Here is a 10270-nt window from a genome sequence, read left to right on the forward strand (position 1 = left end):
AGGGTATTATTGGACTATAATGGAATCTGATTGCATCAAGCATGTAAGACATTGCCACAATTGCCAAATCTTCGGGAATGTGCAACATGTCCCTCCTTCAATGCTTACACCATGACATCTCCCTGGCCATTTTCTGCTTGGGGAATTGACATCATCGGCAAGATCACTCCAGCCGGAACAGGAGGTCACTGCTTCATTCTAGTAGCAATCGATTACTTCACCAAGTGGGTAGAAGCGGCTTCTTACACCAGTCTTACAGCCAAGAACGTGGCAAAGTTCATACAAACCAATATCATCTGTCGATATGGTTGACCACATGAGATCATCAGTGACAATGGATCACATTTCCAAGCTGAGACTGAACAATTACTAGCCAAGTAAAAAATCAAGCATCACCACTCCACGCCATATAGACCATAAACTAATGGCGCGGTAGAGGCGGCAAACAAAAACGTTGTCACGATTCTCAAGAAAATGATTGACAACTATAGACATTGGTCAAGCAAGATACCCTTTGCTTTATGGGGATACCGTACATCTGTTAGGACGTCCACTGGGGCTACCCCTTTCTATTTGACCTACGGCATGGAAGCCGTACAACCAGTCGAGCTAGAAATACCATCCTTGCGTATTTTACTCGAAAGTCAAATCCCAGAAGCCGAGTGGAAGACGGATAGATATGAAGAACTCATCCTCCTGGATGAACGAAGGTTACGTGCATTAAATAATGTGAAAACATATCAAGCGCGTATCAAACGAGCCTTCAACAAAAGGGTTAAGCCAAGGAATATAAAAGAGGGAGACTTGGTCCTCAAATCAATTAGAGCACTTTTACCTATCGATCCACGAGGGAAGTTCAAACCCAATTGGGCCGGGCCATTTCTAGTCAAGTCCATACTTCCAGGGGGTGCGGTTAGGATCACAGACCTAGATGGGAACGAATTTGCCAACCCAACAAACCTCGACCAACTGAAACGTTACTATTCTTAGAATAGGAGCAAAAAACGCGCCTCGCGTAACCTCACGTGTCGCCCTTGTGGCACGAAATAAACGGCCCCTGGCCAAGCTGAATTAAGCTATTGTCATCTTGCTCTTGCATTTTGACAATTTGTCATCCTCATGTCGTCAAATAAACTGGAATGCATTTTAGGAGTAAGTAAAGCTCATGCTTATTTTCTAAGTTCATTACAAGCTCTTGCTTAGAACAATTATTCTTTTACATTTATTTGAACTACGCGCAAGGGTTTGATTTCATTTTTTAAATGAATACGTAGACAATCCTTCATAGGATACAACCCATTTAATTATTTTAAATGTAATAAAAGGACATTTGCAATTGCATTTGAAATTCGACAAGAATAATAAAAAGAAAATCACAACGGTTTCATAACCAATTAACCTTTTTTATTTTCATTTTTTAATAATAATAATAATAATAATACGCTACATAATAAAAATAATGCTAAAATAATAAAAATAGGCTAGGATTCTAAAAACCCCACCTTTTTATTATTATTATTATAATAATAATAATAATAATAATAATAATAATAATAATAATAATAATAATAATAATAATAATAATAATAATAATAATAATAATAATAATAATAATAATAATAATAATAATAATAATTGTTCCGGGTGTAATTCCAGAGCAGATATTTGCTACCACCCGTGCTTGTAGAATGATGTCTTTGGTTGAATCCTCCTCTCGGTCTTCTGAAACAGTGAACAAACTGAGGGCTCGGCTTTGGACCGAGCGAACTCACTCCGACGCTCAAGTCAGTAAACTTAAGAGGATTAAGTCGTGTGTTACTTGGCGAAGTATATATTGTAGAGAGATAAGGAAGATATTACCAGATGAATAGTGATTCTTAGGTTAAATTGTGGATCCTTTCCTCAATGAAAGTTGAGGAGTATTTATAGACTTTCACCTTTTGTCACGTAGTGGCCAAGTGGCCAAGTGGCTAGCAGGTGGAAAGACTGATCTACCCTCGGCCGAGGGACCCATGGCAGGCCGGCGGGCCCTGTTGAATCGCCGCCGAGGGGTCTTGGATATGAGTTCGCGGATATGTGCCCCGGCTGACTAGTTGTCCCAGCCGAGACCCAAGAGACAGGCCGACGGGCTGCGTCGGTTAGGCTGTCCAAGTCGTTGACTTGCTTGTGGATATCTTTGACCTTGCTCAATATGTTGACCCGGTCAGTGGGTGCAGAATATGCCCCATCAATTTGCCCCCAGCGTAGTCTATGCCGTGGTATGGGCTCCGATGTGTGTTGAGCGTATATTCTGCGTAAGACATACTTTTCTGCCCCGGCTTCTTCTACCTCGGCTTGGTTCTGCTTAGGCCGTACCATATCCCCCCTCCACATGGATGTGTAAAGGGCATCCGATGTGGAAAAGAGAGTGACGTCGGCCGAGACCAGGGTTGAGAGTGCCGGTTGTTTTTGATTGCCCCCGGCCGGTGCTACCTAGCTTGGTTGATCATGTGGCCGGCGGAGAACAGATACTTAGGAATTTGTTGAGGAAGATGAATAGGCAAAGAGATATGAAGGGGCGTGTTGAAGACGCTTGGTCACTGTTGCATTGATTGACGTTCAACTGTTGCAACGATTGACATTCTGTGGTTGCATGTCCGACACGTGTCTGTTCGCTGATTGGCTGACGTTTCATGGGCTGTGCCCTGATTGGTCCTTCTTCATGGGCTTTCCCCTATAAATAGGGCAATTAATCCCTGAATTTGGCCACCAATTTCACTTTCTCTAAAATTTTCTTCTCTCTAAACTTTCAAGGGCTTCTTTCTCTTCTAATCTTCAGAGTCGTTGCTTCGGCTAGTGCTTTTCTTCAAGGTAAAAAAACAAATTTTTCTCAATCTTTTGTTTTGTTAAGTAATTGTTGCTACCATGTCTTCCACTAATGCCGGACCTAGTAACCGTGCGCCGGGGGGTTCCCCGTCGCGTCTTGATGAAGAGGAGGTACTAGCCGCCATCTCTCTAAGGTCTGGGGGTCCTAGGTCTCCTTCTCCCGAAGTTGATCCACAAGTTTTGGAGGAATGGGAGGATGAGGATGTAGCTGATGAAGACTTTGATGATGACGGTGAGGAAAGGATTCCTACTGGTGATGAGAGGCCGCATCTCCTGGATCACGGCGAGGCCTGCATGACTGGTCTTGGCCGTGCCTGGACCAATAAGTTTGCCAGTTATTCCGGTGGAACTCTTTTCGAGGGTCATTTCTCCTTCGGTGATGGGTACAAAATTGTTATCCCTGAGGAGGGTCAGGCGGTCTGTTGCCCTCCCCCGGGTCATATCGGCTTATATATCAGGCACCTGGAGTATAGGCTCCGGTTTCCTTTGAACGAATACGTCATGGCCATCATCAAAGCTATGAACGTCGCTGTGGCTCAACTGCATCCGTTGGCCATTAGGACGATATTTGGCTTCGTGTGGCTCTGTCTCTTTAAGGGGGAGATCCCTACAGTTAACTTATTCCGCCGGCTTCATCATCTTCGGCCATCAACCCCCGGTAAAGTGGGGTGGTACAGCGTGCAGATGGAGTCGGGCTACGTTTCCGTTGATAAGCTTTCCTCCTGCAAGGACTGGAAAGAGCGGTGGGTGTACGTTAAGGTGCCGGATGACTATCCGCTGCCCCGGTCCTTCCAGCACCAAGTTAATTTGCGGTGCGAGAGTAAGGCGGAGCATAACAAATGGGTCTTCCGGAAACACCTTAAAATGGATGCCGCCAAGGTTCATCTCAATGCGGATGAGAAACGGGCGATGCAGTTGTTTGATGCTGAGAAGGGATGGGTGCCCCCGACTCAGATTATTCTTCAGGATGAGCTGCTTTGCCGCGTCGGCCTCATACCGGCCCTCAACCAGGGTGAGTAGGGTCGGTGTGAGGCCCATCTTTGCCTGTTATGCTCCTGTTTTTAGAGCTTTGTTTTATTACTTCTTTCATGTAACTCTTGTTTGGTTTCTTGCAGACCGGTTTGGCCAGGATCTGTCTGAGAGGACCTTGAAGAGGTTAGGGCTTGATAAGGACGGGAAAGTTGTTCAGCAGCATCCTCAGGCTGACGCGCGTGATCGTAGACTGGCTCCCAACGAACTCATGGACAAGCAACTGAAGGCACTGGATCCGGCGGCGGCTCAAGCACGGGTTCTCGGAGGCGTGCCGAAGAGAAAAAAGAAGGCAGCGTCCAGGTCGGCGATAGCGTCAGTCCCAACTCCCTCTTCAACCCCAGCGGTCCGGAAGGAGCATGTGGAGGTCGTCGACATCACCGAGGAGGTGGTGACCGTTGCGAAGGGCCCTCCTACTTCAAAGAAGAGAAAAGAGCCACTGCCGGCTTCTACCGTTGCCGGGGAAAAGAATGATTCATCCGGTCCTCCATTTAAGAAGGTCCAGACTGGTACGGATCTAACTTGTGGTTCAGACTTAGCTGGTTCATTATGCATTCCCGATGACAGACTCTGTGATGTGTCGATGAATGTTGACATGGATGCGCTGTGTGAATTTTTTGTAGATCCGCCGTCGGCAGCCGTCGTTCTTACTGAAAGGCAACTAGAGAAGCAGCCTGAGAAGGCGGGTGATAGAAATGTCACCGTTGACTCCTTACTCCAAAAGGTTCCCCCCGCCGAGCTTGTGGCAGAGGGTACGAGAATATACAAGAGGCTGGCGAAGTGGACTCAACTAGCCGGCTCCCACATTATGGAGTAAGAAAAGGCCATGGCCCAAGCTGGGCCATTGATCGAACGGCTTAAGCTTGATCTTTCTGCTGCGAAGGGGGAAGCCGGGAAGGCTAAGCTGGACCTCCTTGCTGCCCGAAGGCGTGAGGAGGAAGCTGAGAAGCTGCTCTTGGCCGAAAGGGCCAAGGTTGAGTCTGCTGATGCTGCCGTTGCCAAGCTTCTGGAGGAGCGGGATAGGTATAAGGGCGGTTATGACGCCGTGGTTACCAAGAGGGACGAATGGAAGGATCTGTACCATGCCCAGTCGGAGGCACATAGGGGCACAAGGGCTATCCTTGCCCAAAAGGAGAAAGATATTGAGATGCTTCAAACTGAGCTCATCCCTAACATGTGCGCCCAATTCCGGGACCAGGCCGAGGAAGCGACCAGGGAGGCGATCAAGAAGCTCGTTCCCGAAGGCTCCTTCCCGTGGGAACAATTTGACCAGCTTCTGGATGAGATGGCCGATGCTGCGGAAAAAGCGGCTGCAGAGAAGGCGGAGGAGGCGAAGGCGGCTCAGATAGCTGACGCCAAGGCGGCCTACGATGCAAAGGTGAAGGAGGCCAGAGAGGAGGCTGAGAGGCTAAAGGCACTTGAAAATGACGAGTCTTCTCCTGAGCCGGCCACCAAAGATGATGTTGCTGCTGCCGATGGAGGGCAGCAACAGGCATAGGGAGACGGGCGGTCGTCACCAGACTCCCCTGGCATCTCGGAGAGCTTCAGTTGTTCGGGGGCCAATTATTAAGCCTTTCCTCCCTGCCATCTTTTGGCGCTTCAAATGATATGTCTGTAACCTTTTGCTTTTCTTTTCCTTGGTTTTTTGTAAAACTTTGGTAGGTTGTGTTTAGGCTATCCCAATGGGGACGGTCGTCGTCTGTATTCTCCTTGTAATCATTTTCAATAAAGTTTGTCTTATTGGCCCTCGGCTTGGCCGGGGCTTTTTGATCACCATACTTCACTTGTCTTCTTGCGTTATTTAATTGAGCACTTTTTCGTTTTTACCTTCGGCCTGGTCGAGGCAGTTAGAATGCGTATCTCAACTGTGTTTAACGTCTTTTTCTTGAACATGTTAGCATGTTGGTCGCTTCCTCTTTCACTCTCGGTCTAGCCGAGGCGTCGGAGTTGCGCTTCCCAACCGCCGCTGTGAACATGTTAGCGTATCGACCGTTGTGTCCTCTTCCAGGCCTTCGGTTGGCCGAGGCGACTAGAGGTTACGGCGCGACAGCGTATGTTAGCGTATCGACCGTTGTGTCCCCTGCCAGGCCTTCGGTGGGCCGAGGCGACTAGGGGTTACGGCGCGACAGCGTTTGTTAGCGTATCGACCGTTGTGTCCCCTGTCAGGCCTTCGGTGGGCCGAGGCGACTAGGGGTTACGGCGCGACAGCGTATGTTAGCGTATCGACCGTTGTGTCCTCTGCCAGGCCTTCGGTTGGCCGAGGCGACTAGAGGTTACGGCGCGACAGCGTTTGTTAGCGTATCGACCGTTGTGTCCTCTGCCAGGCCTTCGGTTGGCCGAGGCGACTAGAGGTTACGGCGCGACAGCGTTTGTTAGCGTATCGACCGTTGTGTCCCCTGCCAGGCCTTCGGTGGGCCGAGGCGACTAGAGGTTACGGCGCGACAGCGTTCGTATCTGCCAACTGCGCTTGTAGTGACTGCCGTGGCGTCTACTTCCTGGTAGTGACTATGGGGGGGAAATGAACACTTTGATGGAAAACTTGGACGATTCTTCATTAGATATAAACATGCGCCGGGGTGCCAACAATTGTTTTGGACACCTCCGCCGCTATACAAAGTATTTCCTGAGATTGTCAGTGTTCCAATGGCTCATCAAAGGCACACCCTCCATGTCAGTCAGCCGGTATGTACCCGGCCTCATCTCTTCAACCACTTTGTAGGGACCCTCCCAGTTGGCCGTCAATTTACCATGAATGTTTCCTTTGTTGGTGGCGGCCGACTTTCTTAGGACTAGATCCCCTACTTTTAAGTCCCTTTTGTGGACTCTTCGGTTGTAGGCTCTTCTCATTCGATTTTGGTATACCCGAGGTTGAGGCGTCTTTGTATCTCGGCTTTCTTCGACCAGGTCTAGGAGGTTCTCGGACCTTCCTCATTTTCAAGCGGGTCAAAGGTGGCCGTTCGAATGTAGGCACCGTTGCTTCAATTAGCGGGGCGCCGGACCCGTAGACTAAGTGGAATGGACTGTACCCCGTTGCTTCTTTCTCCGTGGTTCGAAGGGACCACAGGACGCCGGGTAGTTCATCGGCCCACCTTCCCTTTAGGTCTTCGACTGTCTTTTTCAAACCGTTGAGGATTGTTTTATTGGCTGCCTCCGCCTGTCCGTTGCTCTGTGGGTGGCAGACGGAGGAGTATGCAAATTTGATATCAAGCCCTTCTAACCAACTCATTATCATATCGCTCCAAAACTCTCGACCGTGGTCAAATACCATGACTTGGCGTAACCCAAAACGAGTTATGACATTTTCCCAGATTACCTTTCTTACGGCCGCCGTGGTCTTCGCAGGTACTGCTACAGCTTCAACCCATTTGGTGAAGTAATCAACGGCAACTATCAAGAACTTTCTTCCTCGGAGGCCGTTGGAAATGGCCCTAGCAGATCCATCCGCCACTGTGCAAAAGGAAGGGGGCTAAGTACCGGTTGCAGGTCCCGGGAAGGAGCATGTATCACCGGAGCATGCATCTGACAGTTTGTGCACTTCTTTGTCTTTGTTCTGGAATCTTCAAGCATGGTGGGCCAGAAGTAGCCGGCTCGGAGAGCTTTGTGGGCTAATGTTCTTGCCCCCATGTGGTGGCCGCAGATACCTTCGTGAATCTCTGTCAGGATTAGCTCCGCGTCGGCTGGGCCGACACATTTCAGGAGTGGCCTTATCACGGACCTCCTGTACAGTTCTCCTTCGAACACCAGGTATCTTGCTGCGATCCTCTTTATCTTCTGCGAGAGACTGCGGTCCTCCGGTAATTCATTTGTCAATTTGTACTTCATTATCGGAGTCATCCACGTCGTCTCGGCCTCTATGTCGCCCACCATGCCGACGGTCTCAGTGATGCTTTTGGCATTCCTGATGTCTACCAGCACGGTTCGACTGACATTCTTGATGGTTGAACTGGAAAGCTTTGAGAGAGCGTCGGCTCGGTTGTTCTCAGACCTAGGAATGCATTGTATCTGAAAAGATTTCAATTTTGAAGTGTCAGCTTTTACCCTTTCCAGGTATCTTACCATCCCGTCGTCTCGAGTCTCGTACTCTCCTCTGATTTGATTAGCCACTAAAAGTGAATCTGTTTTCAGAATGATGTGCTCCGCCCCGGCAGCCCTAGCTAGCTCGACTCCGGTTATCACCGCCTCGTATTCGGATTCGTTGTTTGAGGCCGGGAAGGTAAATTTCAAGGCATACTCAAACTCGTCTCCGTTTGGGCTGATGATAAGGATGCCGGCTCCTGAACTGTTCGCCGTGGAGGACCCGTCGGTGTATACTTCCCATACCCCGGGGTGTGACTCTTCTTGGTAAGTGCACTCGGCAAGGAAGTCTGCGAGTGCTTGTCCCTTTATCGATGGCCTCGGCTTGTATTGAATGCCGAAGCCGGATAGCTCTACTGCCCATTTGATAAGCCTGCCGGATTGCTCAAACTTTTCCAATGATTTCTCCAATGGTTGGTCGGTTAAGACCGTCACGGGATGTGCGTCGAAGTAGGGTTTCAGCTTCCTTGCGGCGACGACGACAGCAAAGGCTGCTTTTTCAATCAGCGGGTAATTTCTCTCGGCGGGCAACAATGTATGGCTGACGAAGTAGACTGGGTGCTGCTGCTTGTTCTCTTCTCTGACGATCACGGCACTGACCGTGGCCGATGTAACTGCTAGATATAGATATAGCGTCTCCCCCAGCATCGGCCTGGACAGGGTTTGGAGAGTTTGAAGATGAGCTTTCAGTTGCATAAAAGCTGTGCTCTGTTCCTCCCCCCAGTTGAAGTATTTATTCCCCTTTAACACTTTGAAGAATGGGGTGCTCTTGTCGGCCGACCGAGAGATGAAGCGGGCAAGAGCTGCCATCCTCCCGGTCAGCGTCATTACCTCTTTTTTGTTCCTCGGCTCCGGTAGGTCTAGTATTGCTTGGACTTTCACTGGATTGGCATCAATGCCCCTGGCGCTGACAAGCACGCCGAGGAACTTACCTGCCCGGACACCGAAGTTGCATTTCATTGGGTTGAGCTTCATCTTGTATTTCCTTAGTGAACAAAATGTCTCGTGTAAATCGGCTAGGTGCTCGCCGTCAGACTTGCTTTTTACAATAGCATCGTCGACGTAAGCCTCAATGTTTCGCCCTTTTTGATTTTGGAACACTTTGTCCACCAGTCTTGTTTAAGTTGCGCCGGCGTTCTTCAAACCAAACGGCATCATTTTATACATGGATGTGCCGTTAGCAGTGATGAATGCGCATTTAGGCATGTCTTCCTCGGCCATGAATACCTGATGATACCCTGAGAAGGCGTCCAGCAGGCTCAGCATAGTGTAGCCTGTCGTCGCGTCGATTAAACTATCTATCCGAGGCAAAGGATAACAATCTTTGGGGCATGCTTTATTAAGGTTGGTAAAATCCACACACATTCTCCATGCCCCTGATGATTTCTTCACCATTACAACATTAGCTAACCACTCAGGGTAAGTACAAGGCATGATAAAGCCCGCCGCTAGTATTTTGTCTACTTCGGCCTTGATGGCTTCGTCTTTCTCGGCTGAAGAGTTCCTCATCCTCTGCTTGACAGGGCGAGCGGTGGAGAGGACGTTTAGCTTGTGGACGATCACCTCCCGGCTTACCCCTGGCATCTCGGCCGCTGAGTAGGCGAAGACATCTTTATTCTTCCTCAGCAGGTCTAGGAGGTCGGCTCTGAACTTCGGCTCCAGGTTGACACCGACAGTTATGGTGCGGCCTGGGTCAATCTCCACTTCCTCGGTCTCCGCTCCTTCGACCATGCCGACGGAGGCATCCATGCGTTCGCCCTCCCGTTGCAAGGATGGGCTCTTCCCCTTCTCTGATTTCTTCGCCACTTTGAAGGAATGCATGTTGCACCCTCTGGCAGATACTTGGACATTGACTACCTCGTCCTTCTCGTTCTTTGAGACGAGCTTATGCGCTTCCCCCCGGTCAGAGACATACATCAATGTCAGGGCCCGGATGGACATCACAGCATCGGCCTCACTCAGAGTGACTCGGCCTATGAGAACGTTGTAAGCGGACGAGCCGTCAATGACCACGAACTCAGACATAACATTCTTGGCCGCACTCCCCTCGCCGAACCTCACCGGCAGCCTGATTGACCCCAGGGGTACCAGGCCGGCCCCAGAAAAGCTGTACAACGGGTTGGTGCAGGGGCTCAAGTCTTCAACCTTCAGACCGAGGTTGAGAAAGCATTCTCTGTACATGATGTTTGTGTAGGCGCCTGTGTCAATCAGGCACCTCTTCACCAGGTGGTTGGCTATGTCCAAGTGGACTACAAGCGGGTCGCTGTGAGGGGCGATGACTCCCTCGTAGTCCTTCTTCCCA

The sequence above is a fragment of the Silene latifolia genome, chromosome 1, assembly GCF_048544455.1.
Source record: "Silene latifolia isolate original U9 population chromosome 1, ASM4854445v1, whole genome shotgun sequence".
Classification (NCBI taxonomy): Eukaryota; Viridiplantae; Streptophyta; class Magnoliopsida; order Caryophyllales; family Caryophyllaceae; genus Silene; species Silene latifolia.